Source organism: Suncus etruscus, chromosome 1 (assembly GCF_024139225.1).
Source record: "Suncus etruscus isolate mSunEtr1 chromosome 1, mSunEtr1.pri.cur, whole genome shotgun sequence".
Classification (NCBI taxonomy): Eukaryota; Metazoa; Chordata; class Mammalia; order Eulipotyphla; family Soricidae; genus Suncus; species Suncus etruscus.
In genome coordinates this window covers 59,154,775-59,167,262 of record NC_064848.1, presented here as the reverse complement: position 1 = coordinate 59,167,262, position 12,488 = coordinate 59,154,775, and positions in this window count along the sequence as shown.

Sequence of the window (12,488 nt, the reverse complement as noted above, 5' to 3'; positions counted from 1 at the left end):
AGACATACAATTACCTAAATTTTGACAAAGGAGCAAGAAATCCTAAGTGGAACAGGGAAAACCTCTTCAACAAGTGGTGCTGGCAGAACTGGTTAGCCACTTGCAAAAAAGCGAACATAGACCCCAGTTAACATCATGTATGAAGGTAAAATCCAAATGGATTAAAGACCTTGATATCAGCCCTGATACCATCAGGTATATAGAACAACACATTGGTAAAACACTCCATGACATTGAGACTAAAGGCATCTTCAAGGAGGAAACTGCACTTTCCAAACAAGTGGAAGCAGAGATCAACAGGTGGGAATACATTAAGCTGAGAAGCTTCTGCACCTCAAAAGAAATAGTGCCTAGGATACAAGAGTCACCCACTGAGTGGGAGAAACTATTCACCCAACACCATTCAGATAAGGGGCTAATATCCAAAATATACAGGGCACTGACAGAACTTTACAAGAAAAAACATCTAATTCCATCAAAAAATGGGGAGAAGAAATGAACATACACTTTGATAAAAAAGAAATACAAATGGCCAAAAGGCACATAAAAAATGCTCCTCATCACTAATCATCAGGGAGATGCAAATCAAAACAACGATGAGGGCCCGGAGAGATAGCATAGCGGCATTTGCCTTGCAAGCAGCCGATCCAGGACCAAAGGTGATTGGTTCGAATCACGGTGTTCCATATGATTCCCCGTGCCTTCCAGGAGCTATTTCTGAGCAGACAGCTAGGAGTAACCTGAGCAATGCTGGGTGTGGCCCAAAAACCAAAAACAAACAAACAAACAAACAAACAAAGATGAGATACCATCTCACACCACAGAGATTGGCACACATCACAAAGAATGAGAACAATCAGTGCTAGTGGGGATGTGGAGAGAAAGGAACTCTTATCCACTGCTGGTGGGAATGCCATCTAGTTCAACCTCTATGGAAAGCGATATGGAGATTTCTCCAAAATCTGGAAATTGAGCTCCCATTTGACCCAGCTATTCCACTCCTAGGTATATACCCTAAGAACACAAGAATATAATACAAAAACCCCTTCTTCACACCTATATTTATTGCAGCACTATTCATAATAGCCAGGCTCTGGAAACAACCAAGATGCCCTTCAACAGACAAATGGCTAAAGAAACTATGGTACATATACACAATGGAAATTATGCAGCTGTCAGGAAAGATGAAGTCATGAAATTTTCCTATACATGGATGTACATGAAATCTATCATGCTGAGTGAAATAAGTCAGCGGGAGAGAGAGACGCAGAATAGTCTCACTCATCTATGGGTTTTAAGAAAAATAAAAGTCATTTTTGCAACAATCCTCAGAGAAATAGAGGAGGGCTGGAACTTCCAGCTCACTTCATGAAGCTCACCACAAAGAGTGGTGAGTGCAGTTATAGAAATAACTACACAGAGAACTACCATAATCATGTGAATGAATAAGGGAACTGGAAAGCCTGTCTGGAGTACAGGTGGGGGTGGGATGGGATGGAGGGAGATTTGGAACATTGGTGGTGGGAATGTTGCACTGGTGAAGGGGGTGTTCTTTACATGACTGAAACCTAATCACAATCATATATGTAATCAAGATGTTTAAATAAAGGGAAAAAAAGAAAAGAAAAGAAAACCAATTGTGCTTCTGGCATGATAAAATCATTATACAATCAGAGGTAAAATCATGATAAAATTAGGGTTTCCATTCATGAAGAAAGATGTCAAAACTATTTCATGCCATTTTAAAACTTGAGAATATTTTTTAGTATCTCTGATTTTTTTTGCTAGAATCATCATGCTATTTACGTATTTCTATAGTAAAGAAGATAGTTATATATATTTGTAAAAATGTTTAACTGGAAATATCTGCAGAGTTGACTAACTTACATCACTCTTTGTTTTCTTGTTTTGTTTTGGGGCCACACCCTGTGACACTCAGGGGTTACTCCTGGCTATGCACTCAGAAATCACTCCTTGTTTGGGGGACCATATAGGAAGCCAGAATCAAACTGAGGTTTGTCCTGGGTCAGCCATGTGCAAGGCAAGTGCCCTACCTCTGCGCTACTGCTCCGGCCCCTATATTACTCTTTATTGAATATAGTTATCTTATATTTTCAGTTCTGTATTATTTAAGTTTCTTTCATTTGAGTAAATCACTAAATATTACTATTTTTGTTTTTACTGATTTTATATAAATTTTAAATAATTTTATTAAATATGTTTTAAAGAATAAACAAAAACTCCAATAATAAATAATAAAAATTAAAACAGTGGAGAACTGTTTATTTGGGTTGACCAATGACTGAACCCAGTGATGTTCAGGGGTTACTTCTGGCTCTGCCTTCAAAAATTACTCCTAGTGGTAGAAGGAGACCAAATGGGATCAAACTTGGGTCAACCTCTGCAAGGCAAGTACCTTACCTGCTATATTATCCTCCCAGGCCCTGAGACTATGTTTTGATTCCTGGTGCTAAGAAAAGAGCCAATAAAATATATTTTATATGATATTACAATGATGTTTAGATATTAAGCACTCTATGATAGAGAAATAATTAAAAAGTAAACTCAAAGTAAGTCATTGAACTTAGATATATGAGAATGAAATTTACCAAAAAGTCTGGAAATAGGGCCAGAACAATAGTACAGTGGAGAAGTTGCTTGCTTTCCATTACAGCCAACCTGGTTCATTCCCCTGTGCCCCATATGGTTCCTTGAGTGCAGCCAGGAGTGATCCCTGTAATATCTCTCTGTCTCTTGACTCTTCTTCACTGTATATGTAAGAATTGAAGAATAAATGGCAGTGACCAATCACTGAGGGACTTTGAAAGAAGAGATGTGATTGGTAATTGGTTTTAATGCTTCTTTTGTTGCCGATTTGTGGACTAGTAATAATTTTTCTACTTTATGTGGTTACTTATAGTTCCTATATGGTGGTGATTGAAATGTCAAGTATTGATTGGTATTATTTAACTAAACCAGTAGAAATGTTACATATTGTACAGTATATGGGCTGCCTATTTCTATGACTCATTTTTCACTTTTTTATTTTTTAAGTATTTCTTTTTTATTAATAATTTAAACACCATGATTACAAATATGATTGTAGTTGGGTTTCACTTATGTAAAGAACACCTCCTTCACCAGTGCAACATTCCTATCACCAATGTCCCAATTCTCCCTCCTCCCCAGCCCACCCCCGCCTGTACTCTAGACAGGCTTTCTACTTCCCTCATTCATTCACATTGTTATGATAGTTCTCAATGTAGTTATTTCTTTAACAGCACTCATCACTCTATGTGGTGAGCTTCATGTCATGAACTGCACCTTCCAGCCCTCATCTCTTTTGTCTTTGAGACTTATTGCAAAAATGTCTTTCATTTTTCTTAAAACCCATAGATGAGTGAAACTATTCTGTGTCTATCTTGCTCCTTCTTATTTCACTCAGCATAATAGATTCCACGTACATCCATGTATAGGAAAATTTCATGACTTCATCTCTCCTGACTGCTGCATAATATTCCAATTTTAGTATATGTGCTGCCAAAGCGAGCACTCATAATATTCCATTGCATATATGTACCACAATTTCTTTAGCCATTCATCTGTTGAAGGGCATCCTGGTTGTTTCCAGTGTCTGGCTATTGTAAATAGCACCACAATGAATATAGGTGTAAGGAAGGGATTTTTGTATTGTATATTTGTCTAGGGTATATCTCTAGGAGTGGTATAGCTGGATTGTATGGGAGCTCAATTTCCAGTTTTTGAGGAATCTCCATATTGCTTTCCATAAAGGTTGGACTAGATGGCATTCCCACCAGCAGTGAATAAGAATTCATTTCTCTCCACATCCCTGCCAGCACTGCTTGATCTCATTCTTTGTGATGTGCACCAATCTCTGAATTTTTCACTTTCTTAATAAAATTCGGCATTTAGATGTATGAGTCAGAATCTTGAGCTAGAATACTTTGACCTTTGAATTAAAAAAAAAAAAAAGGCATGGGAGCTGCCCTGAGCCCTGTGTCTTCTCAAGGTGGGGCCTCCTTGCCCCCTCCCTCAATTAATGAACCATTGTGTAGCTTTGCTTCTCCTTCTTATCTCCTTTGTAGACAACATAGCAGAATCTTTGCTATGATGTCTTCTGTCCCCTCTGATGCTCTGGTAATTAAGCACTGATCTTCAGAAAAATGGCAGCTCTCACTTGGGCTTTATAGTTTTCCTTCTAGTCATGATGAAAGTTTCGCCTTCACACCCATAGTCCAACCAGCGATTCTCTGCCTTTCTAATGTATTGGCACTGAAAGCAGGACACGTCCTGGAGAAAGCTTGGGGTGGCAATTACAACCCCACTTTCAAATCTCAGACCAGTATTTTATTTTTTTAAACCTCCTTTCTCTGTAAGAATCTAAGTTTCAAAACTCTTCTGTAGTATTTAAAATGATCTTCAAAGACTTACAGAGAAATATAAAAGATACCTAAATGAAGTTCTGTCTCTCTCTCTCTTTTTTTTTTTCAGAAACTTTGTGGCAATTTCATCTGACAAAATAGTTTTGAATAGATCCATAGAAACCCCCTGCGGTTCTCCTGTAGTTCCAATTACTTAGACTATGAATAGGTATCTTAAAAATGCTCATCATTGGGGCTGGAGAGATAGCATGGAGGTAGGGCATTTGTCTTGCATGCAGAAGGATGGTGGTTCGAATCCCATCATCCCATATGGTCCCCTGAGCCTGCCAGGAGCTATTTCTGAGCATAGAGCCAGGAATAACCTGAGCTCTGCTGGGTGTGACACAAAAACAAAAAACAAAAAATGTTCATCATTTTCTTGATTGCAATAAAAAACTATATGCATATTTTCTTTGATTTACAAATTTATTTCTAAAAATTGATGTTTTATGTGTATGGGGAAAGAGACATGATACTTGGTTGAGAGTGGGAGTGTGTGTTGGGGATCAAGGAATAAAACTTGTTCTGAAAGATTTCTGTTAACAGGTACAGATTCAGACATCTTTTGGATGAATGCTTTTGAAAGTTGTTACTTTGCAATAAAAAAATTAAGTTTATTTTAGTGAAGTAAAATAGTTTTTTTTTTTGCCACACCCATTTGATGCTCAGGGTTACTTCTGGCTAAGCACTCAGAAATTGCCCCTGGCTTGGGGGGACCATATGGGACGCCGGGGGATTGAACCACGGTCCGTCCTATGGTAGCGCTTGCAAGGCAGATACCTTACCTCTAGCGCCACCTCGCCAGCCCCGTAAGATAGGTTTTTAATTGAAGAAAAATTTTTTTTTTAATTGAAGAAAATTTGGTTAGAAAGAAAGAAATTGCAAATATTTTTGAGTGGAGAGAAAGAAAGGAATATGTGTTCAAGAGAGAAAAAGAGCTTGAGAAAACATGCCAAAAATTTTAGAGAGAAAGAGAGAGAAAAAGAGAGAATGAGAGAGAGAGTGAGCACAGCCTTTCTAGCAGGGAGGGAGCTGAGAGTACACTCATGAATTGAGATGTGGGTGACTTCCAGAATGAAGAGACATGTGCTTGCTTGTGCTAAATTGGTTCTAAAGAATGTTATTTATTTATTTATTGTTTGGTTTTTGGTCCACACCAGTGGTGCTCAGGGGTTACTCCTGGCTCTGCACTTAGGAATCACTTCTAATGGTGTATAGGAACCATATGAGATGCTGGAGATCAAACCTGGGTTGATTACATGCAAGGCAAACACCCTACCCACCCAGTCCCTTTTAAAATCTCACTCTAAGAGACTCAAGGCTAAGTTACAAGGACAGTTGACAGAGTGAGAGAGAGAGAGAGACAGACAGACAGACACACACACACAGAGAAAGACAGAGAGACAGAGAGAGACAGAGAAGTAAAATACCTACCTCTAAGGCAGGTAGGGGAGGTGGGTGGGAGGAAAGAGGGCATCAGGAAGGGTGAGAGGGAATCTGTTGACATTGGTGACAGAAAATGTGCACTGGAGAAGGTTATTGTACATTGTTGACTGTAACATTTATGCATGCAAAATCATAAACAATCTGTGGGGGAAAATCTTATAAACAACCTTGTAACCGTGGTGTTTAAATAAAAAAAATATCAAAGGAATAAAAGAAACATGTGAGAGGTTTTTGCCACATGAGTTTGGGTTCAGGAACAAAAGAAGCCATGATGATAGGGCTCGTTGTTACATAGTTCATGACATGATTCAGATGTTTTGAGGGTAAATGATGACAGCTGCACACGGCAAAGTCTTCCATAAATCCAGCGTGCTAATCTCAACTCCACAAACATAGTCGGGATTTCTTCAACGCTTACTTAATTTTTCTTCCTCCCCTTCCATTTTGTTGTAGTGATGACCAAAGGTCATGCGCCTATCTGTAGTGCCTTCTGAGGAGTTGTAGTGATAGTCATACTTATATGGACTTAAGTTAAGTTCATAGTCACACTTAGCTGTACAGCACTAATGGCAGTGGGGTGCATGTGGGTTACAGCTGGGTGTCAAACTCACGTTTGCAAGGCAAGTGCTTGTTTCATATTAATTTATGTTTTAAATAAAAAAATTATGGAAAGCAGAGTTCAGGGACATTAGAGGTGAACTGCATACTCCAAAACTGCATTAGAAATTACCCTAACTGCTCATATCTCAGAATATGCTCGTATTTGGACTTAGAATCTCTCTCTTTTCTTAGGAATTGGGAATAATCCACTTCTTTTCTTTGGAATTGGGAATTGAATTCAGGCCTCATACCTGTAAAACATGCAGCCTACCTCTGAGCTATAAGTCCTAACTTTAGAAACTTTTATTTAACTAATTTTTTATGGGCCATACCAGTCTGTCTTCAGGGTGTACTACTGGTCTGCACTCAAGATTAACTCCTGGCAGTGTTTAGGGGACCATTTGGGTTGCTTGGGATTGAGCCTGGGTCAGCCACATGCAAGGTAAATATCCTGCCCACTGTACTATTTCTCCAGTTTCATGTTATTTATCTTAATTTAATTTCATTTACTTTTAAAAATAAAATTATTATTATTTTTTACGATACCTTAACATTTCATAATTATCACTTTATTCTTCTCTATGTAGATAGGACTCCTTTCATCTATCACCAAAATGCCAGCACAACAGATTTAATCCCATGTACCCACTCCTTCCACCCTCATCTTTTACCTCTGGAGATTACCATGTTTTTCAGTCTAAGGTTATTTTTGTTGTGTTTACCACTTTATTTGCCCGAGTTACTTATAGCCTATATACTAGTGAAATCATCTGGTAATTGTTTTTTACTTCCAGATTTAATTTGCTTAGCATAATCACCCCAAGTTCATCCATGTGGTAAGGAAAAACACAAATTTGTCATCTTATTAGCTGCTAAGGGGCTGTAATGCTAGTATAGTGGGCTGGGTGCTTGCCTTGCAGGCAGCTGACTAGGGTTTGATACTCAGCATCCCATACGGTCCTCCAAGTACTGTCAGGAGTGATTCCTGAATGCAGATCCAGGAGTAACCCCTGAGCACTGCTGGGTGTTGGCCCCCAAACAACAGCAACAACAAACAACAGGCTGAGTAATTTTTTTTTGTTTTTGGGCCAAACCCAGTGGAGCTCAGAGGTTACTCCTGGCTCTGCACTCAGAAATCACCCCAGGGCTTGGGGGACCATATGGGTTGTTGGGGATATAACTCAGGTCTACCCCAGGTCGGTTGTGTTTAAGGCAAATGCCTTTTCGCTGTGCTATTGCTCCAGCCCCTGAGTAATATTTTTTAAATAGAAGTTTTATTTACAGTGGTGCTGTAGGATTAAGATCACCCTGGTGACCACGTGATGCCAGAGATTGAATTTGAATTGAATTATGTGCTATTCTCCTGGCCCCACTTTCAAATTCAGTCATTTGTTGAAGCGTTTTAAGGTTAAGCCCATATTTTGGCTATTGTGAATAATACTGTTCTGAATATAGGGGTAGTGTCTTTTTTTTGTTTGTTTTGTTTTTTGTTTTTCGGGCCACACCCGTTTGATGCTCAGGGGTTACTCCTGGCTAAGCGCTCAGAAATTGCCCCTGGTTTGGGGGGACCATATGGGACGCCAGGGGATTGAACCACAGTCACGATATTTTCTTGGCTAGGGCTTGCAAGGCAGACACCTTACTTCTAGCGCCACCTCGCTGGCCTCGGGGTAGGGTCTTTCTATAAATTAGTACTGGTATATCCTTTGGATAAATACCTAGGAGTAGTAATGCTGGATCTTAAGGTATTTACATTTTTACTTTTTAAAAGAATATTTGTTTTCAAAAATAATTTTTACTAGTGTAAACTTCCACAAAGTTAGAGCATATTTACATAATGATTAAAAGCTCAGTTAGCATTCAAGTACGTTCTTGGGTGCTGGAGCTATAGTATAGTGGGTAGGGTGCTTGCCTTGGATGTGGTCAACCTGGGTTTGATCCCTCGCAACCTAGATGGTTCCTGGAAACCACCAGGAGTGATTCTTGAACGAAGAGCCAGGAGTAACCTCTGAACACCACCAGGTATGGCCTTTCAAACAAACGAACAAACAAAAATCACTCACGTACTTTCCTCATTTGTTTTTTGTACTTCCTTACATATTTTAAGTTTTATATAGTTTATAGAAACTTCAATTTTTTTTTTTTTGGTTTTTGGTTTTTGGGCCACACCCGGCGGTGCTCAGGGGTTACTCCTGGCTGTCTGCTCAGAAATAGCTCCTGGCAGGCACGGGGGACCATATGGGACACCGGGATTCGAACCAACCATCTTTGGTCCTAGATCGGCTGCTTGCAAGGCAAATGCCGCTGTGCTATCTCTCCGGGCCCAGAAACTTCAATTTTGATTGAGAAAAAGTGAGTCTAGCTTTTTGCTAGGATTACTCTGCTTAATAATAAGTTTAAGTACCTGGAGCTCAGAAACAGAAAGGAGTCCTGCCAAGAAATTTGAGTGGGATGGATGACCTTTACTAAAATCCCACCTAGTTAGTGGTGACAAGGAAAGAACTACTCACCAGAAGAGTCACACTAAAGGTTTTGCTTTAGGTTTTTGTGATTTTAATTTTGCATCACTAGAGTCCTGGGATGTGCAAAACAAGTGGTTCAGACCTTTGAGCCAACTTCCTGGTCCTAGATTTTGCTTGTAATTCCATTTACAATAATAAAAATTTTGCTAATTTGGTGACATAAAGACCTGTATATAAAGATTGTAATGAAAATTATACTTCCTTTCAAGTTGGTAAATGTCGCTTCTATCAAGTTGTTTGAAATTAAAATTTGAATCTTTAAAGCAATAGAAGTTTATTCAAAATAGTTTCTATATGTGAGGCTAAGAACTAAAGCTTATAGTTATGGCAGGCTGAGAATCTCTAATTTGAAGGAAAATGTGATTTCTTTGGAAATATCTTCTATCACTTCAGTACATTTTCTTCATTCCTCCTATTGATTCAAATAATTTAGGTGAGCCATGCTATTTGAGCTTTTAAAACTAATAACTATACTTTGGATGTCTAAATTATCACTGTGATAATCTTTGAGAACAGATAAAAACAGAAAAAAAGCTTTAAAAAAGAGGTGAATTCTATTCAGTTGCATTAGATCTGGACTAGGGAGTTAGCTTAGTCCTTTCCTGGGAATGTAGCAGCTACCCTGAGCAAGGAAATGGGTTTAAATAATCTCATTGGTTTTTTCCTCACTTGCTTTTATTTTCCTTTGTTATTTTTTGGGGGGCCATAACTGTCAGTGCTCAGGTGGTTGTTCCTGACTCTGTACTCAGGAATCACTCCTGGTAGTGCTTGGGGGATCAGATGGGATGAAGGAGATTGAACCCAGGCCAGCTGTATACAAGGCAAATGCCCTACCTGCTATACTATGACTTGGGCCCTTCTCACTTGCCTTTGACTTTGCTTTTCTTTTTGTCAATATAACTGATAGTCTCATGCCTGTTTGTTTTTTTTTTGTTGTTGTTGTTAATAAAATGGTGTTCCTTTTAGTGAAGGGGAAAGGTGATATTTGTAGCCCTACACCTTTGTGCATGGATTAATAAACCTTGCCAATAGAACGACCCATTGAAACTGGACTTCCAAGGTGTGCGCATTGGTGCTTGACTCACTGCACGGGACTTGCCTGTTCTCAGCTATAATTAGGTGGGAAGTAAATCTATCAGTAAGATGCTTTATGTTAATGTGTGATCACCAATGGAGTAGTAGCTCTTATTAGGATTATTATAAATTATGAGGTGAGATTGGAATGTTGGATCTATATGTGAATCACAATCACTGTTACTCATGTTTAATCTAGTTCAGGAGAAAGTTGGAGTTAGAAGGATACAAAGTACCATAGGAGGTTATTGATGTGGTAAATTTGATTAAATTAAGAACCATAGAATTATCTCAAATACTGTAAAAAATGAAGGAGTGACTATGTAAATTTTGTGTCACAAAAAATTTTGTGGTCATCTTGCAGCAAAAGGATGGTCCTTTTGAAGAAGAGTTACATATCACTATCCTATTCTGTGAAAATATCAGCTACTTAAAATAAAGCTTAGTGTGGGAATAGAGTTATATTGCCATAGGTAGGGTATATGCCTTGCACGCAACTGATCTCTGTTCAATATCCACCATCCCATGTGGTCCTCCAAACACTGTCAGGAGATATCCTTGCATTCAAAGAGCCATAATAAGACCTGAGCACTGCTAGGTGTGGCCCTAAAAGAAAACAAAATAAGTTAATTTTGTTTCTTCAAAGAGAAGGTGGCATATTTATTCATGAGAAAGAAAATATGTACATTAAAAATGTTGCTTTGGAAAAGACATTTTAAAAATGGGTATTTGAAAATGTTTCAATCATTCTGTAATTTTGTTGTTGGACCCACAAAAACCTTGAAAATTCTGCACTTCAAAAGATGGACTTTTTCAATTGATACAAAATTTCCAAAAGGGAAAGCAAATGGGTTTGATGAGTTTGTAAGAACTGATTTCAGAAAAGGTAGGACTTTATGAGGCTAATAGCAACAAAGCCTTTACATAATTGGTGGTGGGAATTTAAGGACACAAAACTCTGAAATGTCTTTATACTAGTCATACAAATGTTAAAATTATGTTAATTCATTAAAATGTTTGAAATGGGGCCAGAGAGATAGCATGGAGGTAAGGCATTTGCCTTGCATGCGGAAGGGCAGTGGTTCGAATCCCGGCATCCCATATGGTCCCCCCAAGCCCATCAGGATTAACTTCTGAGCACAGAACCAGGAGTAACCCCCGAATGCTGCCGGGTGCGACCCCAAAACCAAAAGATTCAAAATTATATTCATATAGTTTGTTAAATGCAATTTATTAGCAAAACATGTCTATGAAAGTATATACTTTCATAGAAAAAAGAAATTTTCATAGAAAAAATTTTGGGGGTCAGTGAGATAGTCCAGAGGTAGGGAAGTTTCCTGCATGCAGCCCACCTATGTTTCTTATCTGGCATCTCATATGGTCTCCCAGTAGTGATTCCTAAGTGCAGAGCCAGAAATAATTCATGAGCACTGCTGGTTATGGTCCCCAAATAAAACAAAATTAATATTATGAATAATTCTGTGCTAATACATGAAAAAATTTTATGTAAAAGATAAATCCTACAAATGTAAAATTTATTAAAATTGAAGAGAATTAAGAAATATTTAAAGGGAAAATTTGAATAGGCCTATAAAAGTATAAAAGTGTGCTTTGTCTATTCTTTTTTTTTTTTTTTTTCTTTTTTTGTTTTTTGGGTCACACCCAGCAGTGCTCAGGAGTTACTCCTGGCTCTATGCTCAGAAATCGCTTCTGGCAGGCACAGAGGACCATATGGGATGCCGGGATTTGAACCACTATCCTTCTGCATGAAAGGCAAATGCCTTACCTCCATGCTATCTCTCTGGACCCGCTTTGTCTATTCTTAGAGAGAAAATTTGGCTTTATATTTGACAATTATAGATACTATAATCTGCAGTAATAAGAAAATGCTTGCACTAAAATATATATGAATGTAAAAGAACAATTACAAGAACATAACACCTGATCTGACATAGAATACTCAATAAAAATGAGACAATATTCTTCTATTGAAAATGAATAAAGTCTCTTAGCAAACTGTAAGTAAAAAAATTTAAAAATGGGGCCGGGCGGTGGCGCTAGAGGTAAGGTGCCTGCCTTTCCTGCGCTAGCCTTGGACGGACCGCGGTTCGATCCCCCGGTGCCCCATATGGTCCCCCAAGCCAGGAGCAACTTCTGAGCGCATAGCCAGGAGTAACCCCTGAGCATTACTGGGTGTGGCCCAAAAACCAAAAAAAAAAAAATTAAAAATATAGTAGAGGGCAATTATAATGCCATAAGTTAATGCCATACTCAAAGCCAAGTGCTGAGAAGTTGTTTTTTTTTTTTGTTTTTTTTTTTGTTTTTTTTTTTTTTTAAAGAAGTTCCCCTAACATTTTTTTAAAAACTGGTTTCAAGGGTATGAGTTTCTTGAGCTAATGAAAGT